This window comes from Bufo bufo, chromosome 1 (genome assembly GCF_905171765.1).
Source record: "Bufo bufo chromosome 1, aBufBuf1.1, whole genome shotgun sequence".
Lineage (NCBI taxonomy): Eukaryota > Metazoa > Chordata > Amphibia > Anura > Bufonidae > Bufo > Bufo bufo.
The window spans coordinates 72945904-72963083 of NC_053389.1; positions in this window are offsets into that span (position 1 = coordinate 72945904).

The window sequence follows — 17180 nt, forward strand, 5'->3', positions numbered from 1 at the left end:
AATACCTTTTATTAGGTATAAAGCCTTGTTTTGTCTCGGGAGCAATCAATAGGAGAAATAAAATGGCCACCGTCCTAGTAAACACAAAACATGTCCTAATTACACAGGAGGACTTCACTACACTGAGCTACACTGTCAGAGATTATGATCCTGAATACGGCTGATAAGAATTTAAGCTGAATCTCTGTGTGGAAATGGAGTTCATGATGAGACATGAAGTACAGAGAGGATGGACAGGACAGACTGAGATAATGTGGGGCTATGGTAATGGAGACTGCACATAGGAGCTGCTGCTTATTAGTCACATCCCCTGTCGGAATGGAGTACTGTAATTCATGTCTCCATTCCTACAGAGATTCAGCTAAAGATCTTATCAGCTATATTCAGGATCATAATCCCTGACAAGCAGAGCAGAGAGGATGAGGAGGCAGCTCTTTAGCTCAGTGTTGTGAAGTAACTTGTCCTTCTTTGTGTTAGGACAGGTTTTGCGTGTACTAATAGGACAGCGGCCATTTTATTTCTCTTAATGATTGCTCCCTAGACAAAACAAGCCATTATAAAAAATTCAAGATATTTGGGAATTTATTTATAATAAAGTAATATTTAAGTATTATCATTTTCTTCATTCCCAGAGACAACCTTAAAAGTCAGGACTTTGACTCAGCCATTCCAAATCTTTAATTAGTTATTCTTCTTTAACCATTCTTTGGTATAAAGACTTGTGTGCTTAGGGTTGTTGTCTTGCTGCATGACCCATGTTATCTTGAGAGTCAGCTCATGGATAGATGTCCTGAAACTTTCCTTTAGAATTTGCTGGTATAATTCAGAATACATTGTTCCAGCAATGATGGCAGGCCATCTTGGCCTAGATACAGCAAAACAACTCCAAACAAAATCTTGGACTCATCTGTCGACAAAACATTGTTCTAATAGCCTTCTGGTTTGTCCTAGTGATCTTTAGCAAACTACAGATGGCAGCAATGCTCTTTTTAGAGAGCAGCGGTTTTCTCTGTGTAATCATGTCATGCACATTATTGTTATTCAGTATCCTTCTAATTGTAGACTCATTAATAGAGATGAGCGAATTTCTCAAAAATTCGATTCAGCTGGTTCGCAGAATTTTTAGAAAAAATTTGGTTCGATCTGAATTTTTTCGCTTTGAATTGCTTTAAAATACGTCTATTTCCTGGCTGCAGAGAGCCTTTATAGTGGTGTAGAACACTGTGCCTTGCAGTAACACGCATAGGGAGTCTGCTGTGGTAGTGAAGCAATACTGTGTGAGTTAGTATGAATGCAGATGACAGGTGCCAAAACTGACCAAATAACTCAAGTGTGAACTCAGCCTTACAGGTCAATGTTAGCGTCAAGAAGAAGCGCACTCCTTTTACACCGTCAGCAGCTGATTCCACATAGATGTCTACAGAACCTGTTCTATTAAACGCCTATACAAGTAGAGCCCCCTCGACAGAGTGGAGAGGGTGTCAGCAGAAGGTTTGTGTTGAGTTAACCAATTATTTTGCCCTTCCTCTGATCTGTCAGAACAATAACCACAAAAAAACTGATCCTGTCTGTGGAGCATCCGCCTTCACTCGGACAGCATTTGGTCAGTAATCCATCAGTATTGATCAAGCCCAAAAAAACAGCAGTGGATACAAAACAGAGATGACACGTGAATGGAATATTTGCATGTCTTCTATGTTTTGTACCCAGTCCTGCTTTTGGCTACCAAATCATAAGCCAATTCTAATGCAAAATAGGAACCATGTCATGCAGGCCTTACAGCTGTTACATAGACTGGTTCCATTGTGCATCTCATTTTTCTTTCCTTCTGACAGATCAAAAGAAGGGTCAAATAAATGATGATGTCAGCCAGGCCAAAAGGCAAAATAGTGGCCCAGTCATGAAGTGGGGAGGGTGGGAACAGCATAAGGAGACCACAGAGTGGCCCAATGACAGAGTCTGAAGGTGGAAGCAGCATCAGGAGGAGGCCACAGAGTGACACAATGACAGTGTGGAGGTGGCAACAGCAGCATCAGGAGGCCACAGGGTTTCACAATGACAGAGTGTGGAGGTGGCGGAGGCAGCAGCATCAGGAGGAGGCCACAGGGTGGCACAATGACAGTGTGGAGGTGGCAGCAGAATCAGGAGGCCATAGAGTGGCACAAGGACAGGGTGGAGGTTGCAGCAGCAGCATCAGGAGGAGGCCACAGTGTAGCAAAATGATAATGTGGAGGTGGCAGCAGCATCAGGAGGCCAAAGAGTGGTACAATGACAGAGTATAGAGGTGGCGGCAGTAGCATCAGGAGGAGGCCACAGGGTGGCACAATGACAGTGTGGAGGTGGCAGCAGCAGCTTCAGGAGGCCACAGAGTGGCAATGTGACATAGTGTTGAGGTAGCAGCAGCTTAAGGAGACCACAGAGTGGCAAGGTGACATAGTGAGGAGGTGGCAGCAGCATCAGGAGACCACAGAGTGACCCGTTGACAGAGTGGGGAGGTGGGTGGCAATACCAGTACCAGCTGAAGATGGTGAATAAAAGAGCACTTGGCATCAGATGGGTGGCAGCAATGTAGCTGAGACGGGTAGCCAGAAGAAACCGGTCTCTTTTGTCAAAGTATTGGTGTGGCATCATAGATGATCTAGTCTGATGCATCAGGCATTGGTGATCCATGCCTGATTCATCTTGACAAAGGTCAGTCTCTCCACATTTTGGATGGACAGGTGAGTTCTTTTTGGGGTAACTACGGCCCCCGCCGCACTAAACACCCGCTCTGATGTCACACTACTGGGCAGGCAGGACAGCTTTTCCAGGGCAAACTCTGCCAATTGCGGCCACAAATCCAGTTTGGCTGCCCAGTAGTCTAGTGGATCTTCAATGTGGGGTTAGAGGGTGCTATACAAGTATGCCACCACCTGCTGGTTCCGGTCCTGCTCCAGGCTACCTGCTGCTGCTGGTGAGTAGTTTCTTCACAAGGCGGGTGAAAAAAGCTACTCATCAGCGACTGTAGACTCAGGCTGCTGCTGATGGAGCTGGAACTGCTCCTACCACCCCCCCTCCACCCCGCCACAGCAGCCATGGCAGAGGAACGTTAGCGCAGAGGGCCCCTCCGGTCAGACCTGTGGGAGGATGGACGATGATACAGATAGGCAGCGGCCAACTGACTATATAGGATGTCTCTATAGTAGTTCAGTTTGTCCTCCCTGTCAGGCCCCCATTTTGGACCGGTAGCGAGGGTCCAACAAATTTGAGAGCCAGAAGTCATCTCTCTGATAAATGGTGACAATTTGCCTGTCACTATGCAAGCAAGTGAGCATTCATCGGGCCATTTGTGCAAGTGAGTTGGAGGGACTACCTACCTCCATCTCCACTGCATACTGCCACAGTGTATCTGGGTCCTCTGCATCGTCTTCATGTACTGGCTGCTCCTGCTCTTCCTCTCCTGTCAGCTGTGCATAAAAACCACCCATTTCGCTATACATTGCTTGTGCTTCAATCTCCTTCTCCAGTTCAGCCCCCACAGGGCTCATGTGGCCATGAGATTTAGGCATCACGTCTCCAGTCCCCTGACCAGCCAGATTTACCAGCATCTGTTCCAGGACATGAAGCAGTGGAATGACGTTCATGCCATAGTCCTGGCGACTGACATAACGTGGCCTCCTCAAAAGGCCTGAGAAAACGGCAGGTGTCACGCATGAGCTGCCACTGGCTAACATCGAAGTTACATAGGGGAGTACTCCTGTTCGCTTGGATCATCAAGAAATCGTTTATGGCCTTTCTCTGTTGGTATAGTCGTTCCAACATATGGAGGGTGGAATTCCAACAGGTGGAAACGTTGCATATCAGCCTATGTTGGGGGATGCCGTTCTGCTGCAGCTCAAGGAGGGTGTGCTTTGCGGTGTATGAGTGGCTGAAGTGCATGCAAAGTTTCCTGGCCATTTTTAGGATTTCTTGCAGATGTTCTCAGAACTGCCTGCTCCCGGTGACCGCATGTGTTTCAAACCGGCTCGTGGCGCAGGCACAGGTAAGGACTTACCTCTGCATCGCCGGACTTGTGAGTGAAGATGGCAGATCGCATGTGTTCGTCGGCGAACACTGCGAACTGGCCATCACTGTTCAGGAACCGCTTCACAACCAGATTGAACACGTGTGCCATGCAGGGCGCTTGGCTCAGCCCTTCTTGATGCAGCACCGACACCATGTACTTCCCGTTGTCAGTCACCATGGTTCCTATTTTGAGTTGTAGCGGAGAAAGCCAAGATACGATTTCTTGATGAAGGACACGGAGCAGTTCCTCCCCTGTATGACTCAGTTCCCCCAGGTAAACAAGGTGCAGAACAGCGTGACACCGCCGTGCCCTGCACATGTGGTATGCTGGAGGGGAACTGTGAATTGTCCCTGCAGTGGAGGCTGAGGACACGGTGGAGGATGAGGAGGCAAAGGCGGACATTGTCGCAGGACCAACGACGTGAGAACGTGGAGGTGGAAGCGGCGACACCAGCTCCCATGCCACTCTCCTCATCACTACTTGCCCACCTACCGGAGGAGGCGGCGGATGTCTCCTCCAAATCTTAGCTGGCCAGTAGCTGCTGACTGTCCACTAGTAGTTCATCCTCGCTGTATAGTGGAGCTGAGCCCACAGCATATAATATTTCTTTGGCTGAGGGAACAGAAAAGGACAAAGGCAGGTTGAGGACAGGTGAGGGCACAGGGCCTGCTCTTGGGCCATGCCAACTAAGGATTGTGTCTGACAAACCCACCAACTCTTGGCTGGGGATGTCTGATGTCACTTGGGACAAAAAGGATGACCGAGTCAACCATTCAAGAACTGCTGGGTTGCTTGTCAAGACATGACCTCTAGATGACACCGGGACCTCAGGCCTCTTGCTGCACTCCTGCTGCCACTCCCCCTTACTCTGCTGCGACCTGTGCCTGCGCCAGAAACATTTAGGCCTCTGCCACTCCCCTGTGCAGGGCCTTGCACTTCTTTGTCTGACATACTGTTAGATTAAATAAATAAATAAAAAGGAAATTAAAACAGTAGAGTTGAGCGGACACCTGGATGTTCTGGTTCGACGGGTTCGGCCCAACTTCGGAAAAAAGTTCGCGTTCGGTACCCGAATTTGACCCCGAACCCCATTGAGGTCAATGGGGACCCGAACTTTTGAGAACTAAAATGCCTGTAAAAATGTCATGGAAAGGGCTAGAGGGCTGTAAATGGCGTCAAAATGTGGTTAAGAGCATAGCAAGTGCTCTTAACCACATCTGCAAACAAATGTGGAAAGGGAAATGACTTTAAATAACATAAAATACGTTAAAAAAAATAATAATAATCTTGATCTAGGAGGACCAGGTCCATATAGAGTAGGAGGTTGAGGAGGCGGTGGATGTGGCGGTGTAGGTGGAAGCGGCGGTGGAGGAGGAGGTAGCCTACACTGGTTTTTGGTTTTAAATTTTATTTTTAAAATTAGGGTACACCCCAAAACATTGGGAAATATAACCTGTGATAACCCCCTCCAGTCATGCTAAACACACGTTCAGACAATACACTGGCTGCAGGGCAGGCCAGCACCTCCAAGGGGTAAAGGGCAAGCTTAGGCCATGTGCCCAATTTGGAGACCCAGAAGTTGAAGGGGCTGACCCCTGTCATTTAGTTTGTGTAGGTGTGTGCACAATTACTGCTCCACCATGTCGCACAACCCCGTGATGTTTACGATCCAATTTGATATCTGCTCTATCAACATTCGATGTTCTTTTATGCGCCTACCATGGTGATCACGGGTGGTGGGGAATCAGGGTTCCAGGCCAGAGAGGGAGTGTGAGAAAGAGAGACCACATCCAAGGGAGGATTAATTTTTTCAAATTTCAAATTAGAGTTGAAATATGGGAGAAATTATTAAAGCATAAAAGTGTGGCAACTTTTCAAAGTATAAGCATTGAATGTAAGGATGTGGTGCACATTAATTACTGAATAATTTATAAAATGTTATTCCCTGTCACCCAGGCCCGTCGCTAACAGACAGGCAAAATAAGCAATTGCTTGGGGCCCCGAGCTGGCCCGGGGCCCCAAGCAGAGCCGGTGCTTGTTTTGCTTCCTTTAAGGCTGCAGCCGCCTGAGCGCTCTATAGAGAGCCTCAGGCGGCTGCAGCACTGCTGGTTACCTCCCGAGTTCCTCCTCTGCTGACTGCTGCTCTGTAGCGTGGCCGAGCTCTCCTCCTCTACCTCCTGGCTGTCACTCAGTCCGGCTGGGTACCGCGCGGTACAGGAACAGGGGATTCAGTTTCCTGTTCCCGGCCGGACTGACAGGAAGTGTACACTGAGTGCTCACTTCCTTTTAGTCCGGCCGCGGCCGGGAACAGGAAACTGAATCTCCTGACCTGTACCACGCGGTTCCCGGCCGCACTGAGTGACAGCCAGGACTGGAGGTAGAGAGCGAGGAGCTCGGCCACGCTACAGGGTCCAGGGAAGGAGCCGGAGGACTGAATTAACTTAGGAACTTATCTAAGGTAGGGTAGGGAGTAAAAAAAAAAAAAAAACAGGGAGGGGGAGAGTAAGTAGGACATTTGTTGAAAATGTTCAAATTTCATGCACATTAAATGCAACAGCAGTATTTGCACTGTAAACCTCCTTTTTTATTTATATAAAGTGTGGGTGAACTTAAACTGTATGGCTATACTGTGGTTCCTGTAGGCTTTGCGTGCGTAAGGTGGGGAGGGTGTGGAGGGGGGGCCTCCATGTCTGTTTTGCTTGGGGCCCCCAAATTCCTTCAAACGGCCCTGCTGTCACCTATGCATGGCAGGTGTTTATTCACGTCTAAAATTGTATAATGTCAACCCAAGAATGTAACAGAAAAATTATTGAAATTTATTAAGCTGTCAACTAGGTAGAGGAGGGGTATATTACACCCAATAATTGGTGAATTTGACCAAAAAATGTAACTGACAAATTATATTTTTTTTAACCTGTCTAATAGGTATAGCAGTGGTACTATACACCTAAAAATGTGTTTATTTTGCCAGAAAATGTAACTGACAATTTTTTTTTTTTTACCGTTCCACTAGGTATAGCAGTGGTACTATACACACCAAAATTGGTGAATTTGACCCTAAAATGAAAATGACAATTTATTTATTTTTTAACCGGCCTACTAGGTATAGCAGTGGTACTATACACCCAAGAATTGGTTCATTTCACTCGAAAAAGTAAATGACAATTTTTTTTTTTGGTTTAACCTGTCTACTACACTAGGTAGAGCAGTGGTACAATACACCCAAAGATTTGTTAATTTCACCATAAAATGTAACTGACAATTTTTTTTTATCGGTCTACTCGGTATAGCAGTGGTACTATACACACCAAAATTGGTGAATTTCACCCTAAAATGTAAATGACAATTTATTTATTTTTTACCTGGCCTACTAGGTATAGCAGTGGTACTATACACACAAAATTGGTTAATTTAACCCGAAAAAGTAAATGACAATTTTTTTTTTGTTTAACCTGTCTACTAGGTATAGAAGTGGTACTATACACCCAAAAATTTGTTAATTTCACCATAAAATTTAACTGACAATTTTTGTTTTTTTACCGGTCTACTAGGTATAGCAGTGGTACTATATACCCAGAAATTGGTGAATTTCACCCGAAAATTTAAATGACAAAGTAGTGAAATAATATAAAATAAAACACGTACATTATGGATTTATGAGGTGGAGTTCCATATGGAGTAGGAGTTTGAGAAGGCGGTGGACGTAGCGGAGTAGGTGGAAGCGGCGGTGGAGGAGGACGAGATAGCCAACACAGGTTTTTGGTTTTAATTAAATTTTGTAAAATTAAGGTACACTCCAAAAGAGTGTGAAATATCCAAAATACAAACATGAGCAATTGCGCTTAAGTATAACAATGGCTGCTTAGTGCTGGTATACATATCTATTCTGCACAAGGTACAGACAAGTCCTGAGGGATCCTTGCATGGTTCATTTTAATCAACGTGAGCTTGTCCACATTGGCTGTGGACAGGCGGCTGCGCTTGTCTGAGATGACGCCCCCTGCCGTGCTAAACACACGTTCAGATAATACACTGGCTGCAGGGCAGGCCAGCACCTCCAAGGCGTAAAGGGCAAGCTCAGGCCTTGTGCCCAATTTGGAGACCCAGAAGTTGAAGGGGTCAGACCCGTCATTCAGTACGTGTGGGTAGGTGTGTGCACACATACTGCTCCACCATGTTGGTGAAATGCTGCCTCCTGCCAAGACGTTCCATATCAGCTGGTGGTGCTGGTTGTTGTGGCGTGCTGACAAAGCTTTTCCACAGTTCGGCCATGCTAACCCTGCCTTCTGAGGTGCTGGTGGTGCCCCAGGTGCGTTGGCAACCTCTTCCTCTGCCTTCGCCTTGTGCTTCCACTGTGCCCCCGCTATCAGGTGGGAATGCCACCAGCAGCGCGTCTACCAGCGTGCGCTGGTACTCGCGCATCTTACGATCATGCTCCAGTGACGGAATTAAGGACGGTACGTTGTCCTTGTAACGGGGATCCAGCAGCGTGGCCATCCAGTAATCAGCACAAGTTAGAATGTAGGCAACTTGGCGGTCGATGCGGAGACACTGCAGCATGTAATCGCTCATGTGTGCCAGGCTGCCCAGAGGCAACGAAAAGCTGTCCTCTGTGGGAGGTGTATCGTCTGTGTCCTCTGTATCCCCCCATCCACGCACCAGTGATGGCCATGAGCTGGTCTGGGTGCCACCCTGCTGTGAACATGGTGCCTCCTCCTCTATCTTCTCCTCCTCATCCTCCACCTCCTCATCCTCCAGAACTGTGCCCTGGCTGGACAATTGTGTACCTTGGGTTTGTGGGTGCAGGAACCCACCCTCGGAGCCACTTGGGAATGACTGGCCGGAAACCCTACAAAATGATCCCTCTTCCTCCTCCTCCTGTGCCACATCCTCTTCCATCATCGCCAGGAGCGTTTTTTCAAGGAGGCATAGAAGTGGGATAGTAACGCTGAGAACGGCGTTATCGGCACTGGCCATGTTGATGGAGTGTCACGACTGTGACTGATCCAGACAGGTCTGGGAGGAGAAGGTCGCAGCGACTTGCTACTCGCGATAGCTTGTGAGTTTGCTCCGTGGTTCAGGGTATGTCATCTGGGTTTTGCCTTGTGAACCTTTTTGTCCTGACTGGGAGTTTGTAGTCATCCTTCTCAGGTGAGTCCTGTCTGCCACTCCCAGCTACTATATTAGTTTCACTTTCACTTGCAGTCATTGCCAGATATAGTCCTTACTTCCAGTGCTACTCTGACCTTGGAAGGAGATCGTTTGATGGTGTTGCTGTGGAGCTCTTGTCCGGCGTGGACTGTCGTGTTTGGGATCGCCTTCTCTGCTCGTGACTGGATAAGTCTATCTCTGCTGTTGTTTGTTTGTTGCTGTCTTCCACTGTTGTTTTCCTAGACGTGAGCGATGGTGACTAGCGCTCCCATCGGCCTTTCCCCAGTCCAGTCTTGTTAGGGCGACTGAGGGTTTAGGCATCCTGCTCGCCGCACGGGTTCACACCCCGTCTAGGGTATCAGGGCAGACAGGTGCCAGTTTAGGGTTAGTCAGGGGTGGCCATTCTATTTCCCATCCGTAGATAAGGGTCCCCCTTCCCCTCCGTCTGTTGCGACACGACTGCTGCTGGGATAGCGGTCGCGACAGTATATCTGGCCTTTTTTTTCTCTTTTGCTTGCTGTTTTGCTTTGTATTTTGTCTGTTCCACTATGGATCCGGTTTCGGTTTTGGCGAAACAATTACAGGGGTTATCCTTTGAAGTGGCAGGATTAAAAGCAACAGTGCTGCAGCAGCAATCCTTGGGTTCCACCGTTGCTACGGGAAACCAAGGTACTCCTGAGCCAAAAGTGGCTTTACCTGATAGGTTCTCTGGAGGGAGAGACCAATTTGTAACCTTCAGAGAAGCTTGCAAATTGTTCTTCAGGTTACGCCCTAGATCCTCCGGCGGTGAGGAACAACGGGTGGGCATTGTAATTTCTCTCCTGCAAGGAGATCCGCAGGCTTGGGCTTTCTCCCTACCATCAGACTCTCCGGCCTTACGATCAGTGGAGGAGTTTTTTGAAGCCCTGGGTCTCGTATATGATGACCCGGACAGGGTCTCACTGGCTGAGTCTAAGCTACGTAGACTTCGGCAAGAGAACCGGTCTGCTGAACTATATTGTTCCGAATTCCGTAGGTGGGCTACTGATACGTTATGGAATGACTCGGCCCTTAGGAGTCAGTTCTGCCAGGGGTTGTCTGAAAAATTAAAAGACGCGCTGGCGGTATACGAGGTCCCTGGGTCTCTTGAGGTTGCTATGTCTCTGTCCATAAGAATCGACAGACGACTCAGGGAGAGACTATTTAATTTTACGGAGGCCTCTATAGGGCAGGGATCGGTCTGTTATGGTCCAGTCGAACCAATGCAAATAGGGGGCGCCACTAGACGGGTGAATCCTCCTAAGTTCCGCCGTAGGTCAGAGGTTTGTTTTCGTTGTGGGGGGAGGGGTCATTTTGTAAAGGTTTGTCCCTCAGAACCCAAGAGGAGCCGCCGGAAAACTAGAGTCCCCAGATTGTGCGGAGGAGAACAGTCTGGGCGTATTCGTTTCCTCTATACGCATGTCTCAGTTTTTGTTGTCCGCTACCGTTGAGGCGGGCAATAAAACTGAGATCTGTTCCGTCTTTTTGGACAGTGGGGCGGGGGTCAACTTGGTGGATTCACGGTTTGCTCAGGCTCTGGGTTTTACTCCGGAACCGGTATGCAGAACTATTCCTGTGTTTGCCATCGACTCCTCCCCTCTTACTCAGAAAGAGTTAACTCAGATCATCCATAATATCCATCTGCAGGTAGGGGACCTCCATAAAGAGCATATCTCTTGTTATGTCCTGGACGGTCTTCCGGCTCCTATGGTATTGGGGCTTCCCTAGCTGGTGACTCACAATCCAGTGGTGGATTGGCAGGCCGGGGAGATTGTGGAGTGGAGTGAACATTGTAAGGACAACTGCTTGAGTAGTAGGTGCTCTACACTCTCTGTAACATCTTTACCTGCCTTTTTGTCAGATTTTATGGATGTGTTCTCTGAGAAGGGTTGTCAGGGGTTACCACCTCATCGTCCATATGATTGCCCGATTAATCTATTACCTGGGGCAAAACTACCTAAAACCCGCTTATACAATCTTTCCGGCCCGGAGAGGAAGGCTATGAAAGATTAAATTTCGGAGAGTTTGGCTAAGGGACACATCAGACCCTCTTCTTCACCTGTGGCTGCAGGGTTCTTTTTCGTTAAAAAGAAAGATGGGGGCCTACGTCCTTGCCTGGATTTCCGGGAATTAAACCGGATAACTATCTGAGATCCCTATCCTCTTCCTCTCATTCCCGACCTCTTTAATCAGGTTGCTGGTGCTAAATGGTTCTCCAAAATGGATCTCAGAGGAGCCTATAACCTGGTTCGCATCAAAGAGGGGGATGAGTGGAAGACGGCTTTTAATACTCCGGAAGGGCATTATGAAAATCTGGTCATGCCATTTGGTCTTACTAATGCGCCTGCGGTATTCCAACATTTTGTCAACGATATTTTTAGTCACCTTATCGGGAGATTTGTTGTGATATATCTTGATGACATCCTGGTCTATTCCCCGGATCTGGATACACATAAGATCCATGTGAGACAAGTGCTGCAGATATTAAGGGCCAACAAATTGTTTGCTAAGTTAGAAAAATGTGTGTTCGCCGTAAAAGAACTGCCATTTCTGGGGTATGTGTTGTCAGATTCAGGTTTCCGCATGGATCCAGAGAAAGTCCGGGCGATTATAGACTGGGATCTGCCTGAGAACCTGAAGGCATTGCAACGCTTCCTGGGGTTTGCCAATTTTTATAGAAAGTTTATAAAGAACTATTCCTTGGTGGTCAAACCACTGACGGACATGACCCGAAAGGGATCCGGTTTTTCCAAATGGTCACATGCAGCCAAAACTGCCTTTGCATCTCTGAAGGAGAGATTCACCTCGGCCCCTATTCTCGTACAGCCAGATGTCTTGCTTCCTTTTATTGTAGAGGTTGACGCATCAGAGGTTGGGGTGGGAGCGGTACTATCTCAGGGCCCGTCCCCTGGTGAATGGCGTCCGTGTGCTTTCTTTTCGAAGAAATTGTCTACTGCAGAAAGGAACTATGATATTGGCAACAGGGAACTTTTGGCTATTAAGTTGGCTTTTGAGGAGTGGCGTCATTTTTTGGAGGGGGCGGTTCATCCCGTCACGGTGATTACTGATCACAAAAACTTATTATATCTGGAGTCTGCTAAACGTCTCACCCCTAGACAGGCTCGGTGGTCGTTATTTTTTACTAGGTTTAATTTTGTAATAACCTATCGCCCGGGGGCAAAAAATACTAAGGCGGATGCATTGTCTCGAAGTTTTCCTGGATGGGGGTGATGTTGAGGTACCAGAGCCCATTTTGCAAAAGGGGGTGGTGGTCTCTGCATTGCACTCAGGTTTGGAGGGGAGGGTGTTGGAAGCTCAGGGGGACGCCCCGGCCTTCTGCCCCTCGGGTAAACTGTTTGTGCCCGAAAATTTACGACTGGAGATACTAAAAGAACACCATAACTCCACACTGGCAGGACACCCAGGTAGTAGGGCAACCTCTGAGTTAGTGTCTCGTCGGTTCTGGTGGCCTAAATGGCGCCAGGAGGTGTTGAATTTTGTTCTCGTTTAGGGTTTCATCTGTCGTTTTCTTCATCTTTCCATCCACAGGTCAGACTGAACGTACCAATCAAAACCTAGAGACATATTTGAGATGCTTTGTTTCCTAAAATCAGGAGGAATGGTCATCTTATTTACCGTTAGCCGAGTTTGCCATTAATAATCGTCGTCAAGAATCCACCGATAAGTCACCATTTTTTGGTGCGTATGGTTTCCATCCTCAGTTTTGTACGTTTAGTGAGGGGGGGCCGTCTGGGATTCCCGAGGAGGAACGATTTGCGTCTTCACTTTCTTCAATGTGGCACAGTGTGCAAGAAAGTTTGAAGAGAATTGGTGGTAGATACAAACGTGCGGCTGATAGGAAGCGCTCTGAAGGTCCGGACCTTGGGGTGAATGACTTGGTGTGGTTGTCTACCAGAAATATCAAGTTGAAGGTTCACTCGTGGAAATTAGGTCCGAGATTTATTGGTCCTTATAGGGTAATTAAGATCATTAACCCGGTGGCTTTTCGTCTGGAGCTACCTCAGACTCTAAGGATCCATAATGTCTTCCACAGATCTCTGCTTAAGAGATATGTGGAACCTCCTGAACCATTGCCACTACCGCCTCCACCGGTGGTTGTTGATGGCAGTCTGGAGTTTCAGGTAGAAAAGATTGTTGATTCACGATATGTTCGCCGCTCTCTTCAGTACCTGGTGCACTGGAAAGGTTATGGTTCCGAAGAGAGAATGTGGGTTCCAGCATCAGAGATAAAAGCGGACAGACTCATTCGGGATTTTCATAGCTCCCATCCGGAGAGGCCTGGTCTTGAGGGTCCAGGGGCCCCTCATAGAAAGGGGGGTACTGTCACGACTGTGACTGATCCAGACAGGTCTGGGAGGAGAAGGTCGCAGCGACTTGCTACCCATAGCTTGTGAGTTTGCTCCGTGGTTCAGGGTATGTCATCTGGGTTTTGCCTTGTGGTTAGGGTTAGTCAGGGGTGGCCATTCTATTTCCCATCCGTAGATAAGAGTCCCCCTTCCCCTCCGTCTGGTGCGACACGACTGCTGCTGGGATAGCGGTCGTGCCATGGAGTACTCGAAACAGCGCAACAAGGAACACAGGTCTCGCATGGAGGCCCAGTCATTGGTGGTGAAGTGGTGCTGCTCCGCCGAGCGACTCACCCGTGCGTGCTGCAGCTGAAACTCCACTATCGCCTGCTGCTGCTCGTACAGTCTGGCCAGCAATTGCAAGGTGGAGTTCCACCTTGTGAGCACGTCGCATATAAGGCGGTGAGCGGAAAGGCCGAAGTTACACTGCAGTGCTGACAGGTGAGCAGCAGCAGGGTGAGAACGCGGAAAGCGCGCACAAACGGCCCGCACTTTATGCAGCAGCTCTGACATGTCAGGGTAATTTTTAAGGAATCTCTGCACCACCAAATTCATCACATGCGCCAGGCAAGGGATGTGCGTCAAACCGGCTAGTCCCAGAGCTTCTACGAGATTTCGCCCATTATCACACACCACCAGGCCGGGCTTGAGGCTGACTGGCACAAACCACTCATCGGTCTGTTGTTCAAGGCCCGTCCACAGCTCCTGCGCGTTGTGGGGTTTGTCCCCCAAACAGTTAAGTTTTAAAACTGCCTGCTGTCGTTTACCCCTGGCTGTGCTGAAGTTGGTGGTGAAGGTGTTACGCTGACCGGATAAGGAGCTGGTAGAGGATGAGGAAGCAGAGTAGGAGGAGGAAGCAACAGGAGGCAAACTGAAGCGCCCTGCAATCCTCGGTGGTAGAAGGACATGCCCCAAACTGCTATCCGCCTCAGGCCCAGCCGCGACTGCATTTTCCCAGTGTGCTGTTATGGAGATATAACAGCCCTGACCGTGCTTACTGGTCCATGTCAGGTGCACCTTGCCACAGATGGCATTGCGCAGTGCACACCTGATTTTGTCCCCTACTTGGTTGTGAACGGAAGGGATGGCTCGCCTTAAAAAGTAGTGGCGGCTGGGCATGACGTACTGTGGGACAACCACCGCCATAAGGCCTTTAAAACTATCCGTCTCCACCAGACGGAATGACAGCATTTCAAAGGCAAGTAATTTAGAAATGCTGGCATTCAGGGCTAGGGAACGCGGGTGGGTAGGGGGGTGCTTCCTCTTCCTCTCCAGCGTTTGGGATATGGAGAGCTGAACGCTTCCGTGGGACATTGTGGAGATGCTTGGTGACCCAGGTGTTGGTGTTGCTGGCAGATCCTATGTTTGTGGGGTGCCAGGTGGCACTGTCACTCCAGAGGTGGATGAAGAGGCCGCGACTGCAGCAGAAGAGGAAAAAGGAGGAGCCAGAGACCTGTCTTGGTTTTTGAGGTGTCTACTCCACTGCAGCTCGTGCTTTGCACTTTAATGCCTGGTCATGCAGGTTGTGCTCAGGTTGAGAACGTTTATGCCTCACTTCAGGCTCTGATTGCACAGCGTGCAAACCACTCGTGTCTTGTCGTCAGCACATTGTCTGAAGAACTGCCACGCCAGGGAACTCCTTGGAGCTGGCTTTGGTGTGCTTGGTCCCTTACTGCGGTGGGCAGTAGAAGGCGTACTGTCTAGAGGATGGCCGCTCCGCTATTGCACCCTGCTCCCTCTTCTGCTGTGCTGGTGGCTCTGTGCGACCACCGCCTCTTCCTCCGAACTACATAGGTCACTCGCATGACCTTGATTCCATGTGGGGTCGAGGACCTCATCGTCCTCCACATCATCTTCCACCCAGTCTTCACCCCTGACTTCCTTGTCGGTCTGCACACTTTCGAAAGCCCCAGCAGTTGGCACCTGTGTTTCGTCATCATCCGAGACGTGCTGCGATGGTCCTCCCATGTACTCATCTTGAAAAATAAGTGGTTGGGCATCGGTGCACTCAATATCTTCCACTTCTGGGGCAGGGCTAGGTGGATGGCCCTGGGAAGGGAAACCCTACTAACAGAGTCATCAAAAAGCAGAAGAGACTGCTGCATGACTTGGGGCTCAGACTGTTTGGCTGATTTGCAAGGGGGTGAGGTGAAAGACTGATGGACATCGGCTGCAGGTGCCAACTGTGGTCTTTCAGCAGGAGACTGGGTGGGAGACAATGTGAAGGAACTGGATCCACTGTCAGCAACCCAATCTACTATCGCCTGTATTTGTTCAGGCCTCACCATTCGTAGAGCAGCATTAGGCCCGACCAAATACCGCTGCAGGTTTTGTCGCCTACTCGCACCTGAGGAAGGGATTTCACTTGTGCGTGTGGAGCTCCACCAGCAGCACCACGACCTGGGACACGTCCCTTATTTGACGCTCTCCTCATATTTTTCAAATTTAGGATCTTGCCCTAAATGGGTGTTAAATTAATAGTAGAATAGAACGGCAGTATGTAATGGGTGTATCTCACACGGTCTGAACCAGTGTAGGCCTAAATTAAATATTTCTTTGCCCAAAATGGCTGTATTTCAAATGGCTGTATTTTAAATCCTTGAATCAAACCCCTGTATGTAGAGGGAGTATCTCACAGGCCCTGAACCAGTGTAGGCCTGAAGTAAATATATCTTTGCACAAAATGCCTATATTTCAAAAGGCTGTATTTCTAATGCCTGATTCAAACCCCTGTATGTAGGGGGGTATCTCACACGGTCTGAACCAGTGTAGGCCTGAAGTAAATATATCTGTGCACAAAATGGCTGTATTTCAAATGGCTGTATTTCAAATCCCTGATTCAAACCCCTGTATGTAGAGGGAGTATCTCACAGGGTCTGAACCAGTGTAGGCCTGAAGTAAATATTTCTTTGCCCAAAATGGCTGTATTTCAAAAGGCTGTATTTCAAATCCCTGATTCAAACCCCTGATTGTAGAGGGAGTATCTCACAGAGCCTGAACCAGTGTAGGCCTGAAGTAAATATATCTTTGCACAAAATGGCTGTATTTCAAATGGCTGTATTTCAAATTCCTGATTCAAACCCCTGTATGTAGAGGGGGTATCTCACACGGTCTGAACAAGTGTAGGCCTGAAGTAAATATATCTTTGCACAAAATGGCTGTATTTCAAATGACTGTATTTCAAATCCCTGATTCAAACCCCTGTATGTAGAGGGGGTATCTCACAGGGCCTGAACCAGTGTAGGCCTGAAGTAAATATTTCTTTGCACAAATTGGCTGTATTTAAAATTGCTGTATTTCAAATCCCTGAATCAAACCCCTGTATGTAGAGGGAGTATCTCACACGGTCTGAACCATTGTAGGCCTGAATTCAATATTTCTTTGCCCAAAATGGCTGTATTTCAAATGGCTGTATTTCTAATGCCTGATTCAAACCCCTGAATGTAGAGGGGGTATCTCACACGGTCTGAACCAGTGTAGGCTTAAATTAAATATTTCTTTGCCCTAAATGGCTCTATTTCAAATGGCTGTATTTCAAATCCCTGATTCAAACCCCTGTATGTAGAGGATGTATCTCACACGGTCTGAACCAGTGTAGG